Raw genomic sequence first — 6,428 nt, forward strand, 5'->3', positions numbered from 1 at the left:
CTCAATGGAATTAAAGTGTATTTTCTTTAGATAAATTTCTGAGAAGAAATATGTGAAAAGTTTGTTGGAAGTTGCATAGCAAAAAGGCCATATAACATAATTTCCATGAGGGACATCAGTGAGTCAAAAGAGATAAAATCTTGTTTTCAGAGGCAAAAATTGCACAGTGTTTCATAAGACATTTTCCTATATTCACTCATTTATTCATTCAAAGATTACATCAGATTACAAGATTAGAAACCAAAACTCACAGGCATCACCACCAATATTGACAATAATGGCAAAGACTGAATAATAGACACTGTAGAATTTCAGTTCATTTGTTGAAATGAAAAAATAAAAGGGATTTATTCCTATGAAATGTTGGAGATAACATTTGCTTGGTACAATAAATATTTGTTACTTGTATAAAGGAATATCCCTACCCTGCAGATCATAACCCCACCACAGATAAAATACCAATTTTCTAATATTCTGATAATATGATTAAGACATGTGGAATGTTGGACTGTAAAATAATCCCACAGCTAAAATGGAAATGAGAAGTTATAATTGATGTCTTTAAGTTAACATATATGAAAAGATGAACAAACATAAAAAAGTTTAAACATTTTTTCAGTTCATTTCATAAAATAATACAGTGTCAGTATCAAAACTTACAAAATACTGAAAAAATGAGACTAGAGACAAATAGCACTCACTGATATAGAATCGAAATTACAAACAAAATAGTCACAAATATAACCCAGCAAAGAGTAAAATGAGTAAAACATCACAGTAAAACAAAATTTAGTTCAAGAATGTAATGATAATTTAATATCACAAAAATCTGCCAATATAGTCTCTTATGTTAACATTTGTAAAGAAAGTTTATGAGCTTTATTCTTAAGAATATCTTTATAAAATGCTATAAAATACAGGAGCCATTCCTAATTAAAACTTTAATTATATAGAGATAAATAGAATTCCCCCTTAAATTTGATAACTTACAAAAACCAAGAACAAATATAAACAGTAATGCATTAAATACATTTCAAGTACATTAAATTTAAAAATTGGACAGGGCAGAAATTTACAGAGACTTTAAAGCAACTACCATAGCCATACTCAATGAAGGAGGGGTGGATATTCTTGAAATTAACAGAAGAGAACTTCACAAATAAGAAGTAGTACTTATGAAAAAGAAACAAATGAAGAGTTTAGAGCTGAAAAAAAAAAATCACTGGGTGGGCTCAATAGAAGAATGGATATGATAGATGAAGAGTCATTAAAACTGAATGTAGATCAAAGGGAATTATCCAAATGAACAAGAATGAGAAAAAAATTAAAAATAAACGTGCACAGTAGAAACTATGGGACGACAACTATGGGAACACACCTAATATTTTTGCCTTGGAAATCTTGAGAGAGGAGATATTGGTACAGGAGAAAACCATGTGAAAAAATAATGGGCTAAAAAGTTTCATATTTGATGAAAAATAAATTTACAAATTTACAAAGTTCTTCAAAACCCAAATGGTTAAACCAAAGAAAATCATGCCTAGATACATCATAATCTGGTGAAAAAAAAAAGATACAGAAAACAATTCTTGAAGCAGCTGAGAAAAATGACTTTTTCATGAGAGACCAGAAGGTATAATCAGAATTTGGAATTTTATATCCAGTGAAACTATCTTCAGAAAATGAATGTGAAATAAAAAGATTTTCTTAGGAAAGGAAACTAAGAAATTGATTTCCAGGAGACTTACTTTAAACAAATTTAATGATGTTCTTCAGAAAGAAAGAAAACTTATAAACTTTAAGAATAAATGAGGAACAACAGAAATGGTAAACAATCTGGGAAAATAAATTATTTTTCTTTTCTTAGGTTTTTAAAAGATATGTGACTGTCAAAAACAAAAATTATTACATCATCTGGGAAGGTTCTCAATGTATATAGGTAAATTCCATATTATAATTAAAACAAAAAGGCAAAGGCTTAAGGAGCCTATATGGTTGTAAGATTTTTATATTCACTTGAAGTGAATAAAACATTAATTACTAGGAAATTATGACAGATTAGCTATGTATATTTTAATCTAAACACAATCATTAAAATCTGTGCAAAGAATATAGCAAAAAATCAATATATCAATGAAAATGGAATACTAAAATAAAATGCAGGACCCACCAAATAATTCAGAAGAGAAAAAAAGTAATTAAAAAGAGAAGGGAAAAATAGAAAATGATAAAATAGTAGACATAATTCCAAACAAATTAATAATTGCATTAAATGTAAATGATATAAGGTGTAATTTGTATCAATTTAAAGAACTAGCCATGTTGGATTAACAAAGTATAAAAATACTATATACTGTCTATGAGAAACCTACAAGTTTAAATTTAATGTAGATAGGTATATAGTAAGAGAATGTAAAGAGATAAACTCTGAAAATACTAATCAAAAGAATGCTGGGGTTATATATTAATATTAGACAAAGTAAATTTCAGATCAAAGCATGTTACTAGGGATAACAGAGACCATTTTATAATGATAAGGGTGTCAATTCCTCAAGAGGATATAACCATACTAAATATTTATGTACCTAATAGCATAGCTTCAAATTTCATGAAGCAAAAAAAGATAGAAAAGAAAGAAATCAGAAGTACAATCGCTACACATACACACAAACATATGTACAAAGGAATATTATTTCATGTTCAAAAGAATGAAATTAAGATACATGCTACAACATGGAGGAGACTTAAGAGACATTATTCTTAGTGAAATAAGTCAGATACAAAGGGACAATTCCATTTACATGAGGTTCCTAAAATAGTCAAATTCATGGAGACAGAAAGTAGAATGGTAAGCTGGGGGAAGGGCGTATGAGGAGTTATTGTTTAATGAGTTCAGAGTTTCAATTTGAAATGATGAATTCTGGAAATGGATAGTGGTGATGGCTTCACAATAGTGTAAATATACATAATGTTACTGAAATATATGCTTAAAAATGGTTAAAAGGATAACCAAAAAAGTAAATAGCACTTTTCCAGCCACCTTAGAAGCCCTTCCGTGTGGTCCGACTGAATTGTAAACTCTTCACCTCCACAAATTAACCACAGTCCTGGCATTTACAGTAATTAGTAACAACATTTCTTTATAGCTCTATAAATAAAGAGTGCACTCCTTAGTGGGAAAAAAGTACAATCACAATTATACTTTGAGATTTCAACATCTTTTCCTCAGTAATTGATATAACAAGCAAACAGAAAATTACTAATGGTATGAAAGAACTGAACAGCATTAAGAACAAACTACAACAAATTGACTTTTGCAGAACACTCCATGCAACAATGATATATACACATTCTTTGCAAGAGTTCATGGGAAGAAACACAATAAATTAAATCTTAAGAAATTAATATAATTGATACTATACAATGTATAATTCTCTGACCACAACAGAATAAACCTAAAAACCAGTAACAAAAAGATACCTTGAAAAAGACAAAGTATCTGTCAATTAAACAACACAGTTCCCCACAATCCATGTTTCAAAAAGGAAGACAAATTATATCAGAAAATAATTTGAACTAAATGAAAATTAAAATAAAGCATGAAAATTTGTGTGATGGTGTTAAAGCAGTACTCAGAGGGGAATTTCTAACATTAATGATTTATTTTAGAAAGGAAAAAAAAAATCTAAAATCCATGATCTATGCTTCTATATTAAATGGACAAAGAAGGGTAAAAATTAAATCCAAAGTATCAGAAGAAATGAGGTAATAATTACAAAAGCAGAAATTAATGAAATTGAGGAAATTCAATGAGATCAAATGAAATGAAATGTTGGTTGTTTGAAAAGATTTTATAAAATTGATAAAATTCTAGTCAGATTGAGGAATAAATAAAAGTAGAAGACACAAAGTATCAATATCAGTGATGAAAGAAGAAATATCTCTGTAGACTCCACAAACAGTTATAAAGGGATTATAATTATAAACAAATATATAAATGCATATACATGGAATATTGGAAAATGGTATTTATTTGCAGGGAAGGCATGGAGATGCAGATGGAGAGAATGGACTTGTGGACACAGTGGGGGAATAGAGGATGGGACCAATGGTGAAAGCAGCACAGCACTACCATGTGTAAAATAGATAGCTGATGAGAAGTTGCTATATAAAAAAAGGAGCCCAGCCTGGCACTCTGTGATGACCTAGAGGGATGGGATGCAGGAAGGGTAAGGAGGCTCAAGAGGGAGGGGATATAGGTATAATTATAGCTGATTTGTGTTGTTGTACAGCAGAAACCATCAAAACATTGTAAAGCAATTTCCCTCCAATTAAAAAAAAATCAAGAATGATTTGCCCATAAATTTTGTAGGGTTTTGGTGTCCTTAGACATGAAATCACAAATTTTCTGAGCAATGCGCTGAGGCAAGAATCTCAGTGGAGACTGTGCTCCTGAGAAAAAATGAAAACAACAAAAGAAGGATACAAGTTTTCTAAATCCCCAAACCTGAGTCAGCCTTTTCCTCAGCCTAACATTGGCTCACTTGCACTCTGTGAAGACTGCCAAAACCAGGACAGTTTATTGGAAACTTAACCTAGATTTGAATTCATCTGAATAAAGCCTTTTTAGAACCCCAAAGTCTTTTTAGATGGCCAGTCTTTTAAGTTAGGGAACAGTTCCACCCTAACTTAAAGTCTGGAAAACTTAATGGAATCCTAGGCTGTCACTCAAGTTGATGGTATTGACAGAATTGACTGTCAGCAACATCTCTTATAGATCAGTAATTTCCATACACAGGTGCATGGAGAAAATTGAGAAATTAAGTATAACAATGTAATTTTAATAAAGCTATATTTATTCCATTTGAATATATTTTATTAAATAAATAAATTCAATAAATATATGGACTTTTTTAAAAAAGATTCTGAAATTATCCTCCTTATGGAATCCAGAAGTAGAAGGGTCTAGCCCATATGATTGGCTGAATTTTGCTTTACTATTTTATTCCTGATCCCATGTTTTTGAGGACTCAGCACATTCTTGATGTTTCCTACCACTTTGCTCTTGACAGAATACCCTGGATATCATTGCATTCTGCATCTTACATTAATTATTTCTTTTAAATGCTTTCAGGGAATGCCACAAACTTTCTCCCTTGTAATCACACCCACCCCCTTGCAACTTGATTCTTATCTGATCCTAGACTGTGTTTCCACCTACTTGAACTTGATTTAGAATTACTGGATCTTCTTTTGCTTCTGAAATTCAGACATTTAAAAAAATTTTACCTTGACACCCAGACATGAAATTCTGGGCTGCCTTTTAGGCTATAACCTTTGCTTCTTTCTGCAGTAGAAAATAAATTCTCTCTCCTTCTATCTACTCTGAGTAAATTGACCCTAAGTAAATTTGTCCAACTATTAAAACTCCACTAACTTGGTAGTGCTGAGAGGAGGAGCTGCAATTCTGGAAGTATTACCCGTATGCTGTAGAGTTGCTGGCAACTCTGCAGGCCCTTCTCTATCAGTAAGTCATGTCTGACTCTTTGTGACCCCATGGACTGTATCCTGCCAGGCTCCTCTGTCCGTGGGACTTTCCAGGCAAGAATACTGGAGTGAGTTGCCACTTTCTTCTCCAGCGGATTTTTCCTGGCCCAGGGGTCAAACACTTGTCTCCTGTATCTCCTGCACTGCAGGCAGATTCTTTACTCACTGAGCCATCAGGGAAGCCTTCATCTGCAGGCTAATATGTTCAATGATTTCCTATTGACCCCGGGCTTACAGATCCACTCAAACACCACTGTCTCTTACAAGCCAAGGTCATAGAACACAGTACTCTATCCCCTAACGAAGATCTGTCAGAATGCCTCTGTAGCAATGTAGTTCAGTATCTGTACTTCCTTGGCACATAGATTTTATGCTTCTTCAGTGAGGAAGAGTGATGTTTCTGGTATATGTCCTGATGATGTGGGTGGGGAGATGGGACATCCTACATATGCCAACCCCCCCTTAGTATAAAATAGGGATTTCCTGGCAGCACTATGCAGGATGTTCAACCTCCCGGCCCATGTGAAGGTTAGCTACTGCATCATGAAGTTTCAGTTTCTGTCGAAGGGCTTGTAACTTGATGCATCTTTGTGTGAATCATTTCAGGAAGACCTCTTCCAAACTGGTCATCTGTTCCTGGTAAACTGGCTATGACTACTAATAGCCTAAATGATCTAGAAGGCTGGTAACTGATAACCCACCTCATACTCAAACTTAAGCCTAGTATCTCTAACAATATAATTTTCTATCAAATTAAAAGATAAAATTCTCTTGACATGGGTGCCAAGACATACCATGGGTTACAAACACTCTCCAATTCTGCTCCCAATTCTGTCAACCTTCATGAAATAAATAACATAAACCTCTGAATTATATAATCC

Source organism: Bison bison, unplaced genomic scaffold, assembly GCF_000754665.1.
Source record: "Bison bison bison isolate TAMUID 2011002044 unplaced genomic scaffold, Bison_UMD1.0 scf7180017849649, whole genome shotgun sequence".
Classification (NCBI taxonomy): Eukaryota; Metazoa; Chordata; class Mammalia; order Artiodactyla; family Bovidae; genus Bison; species Bison bison.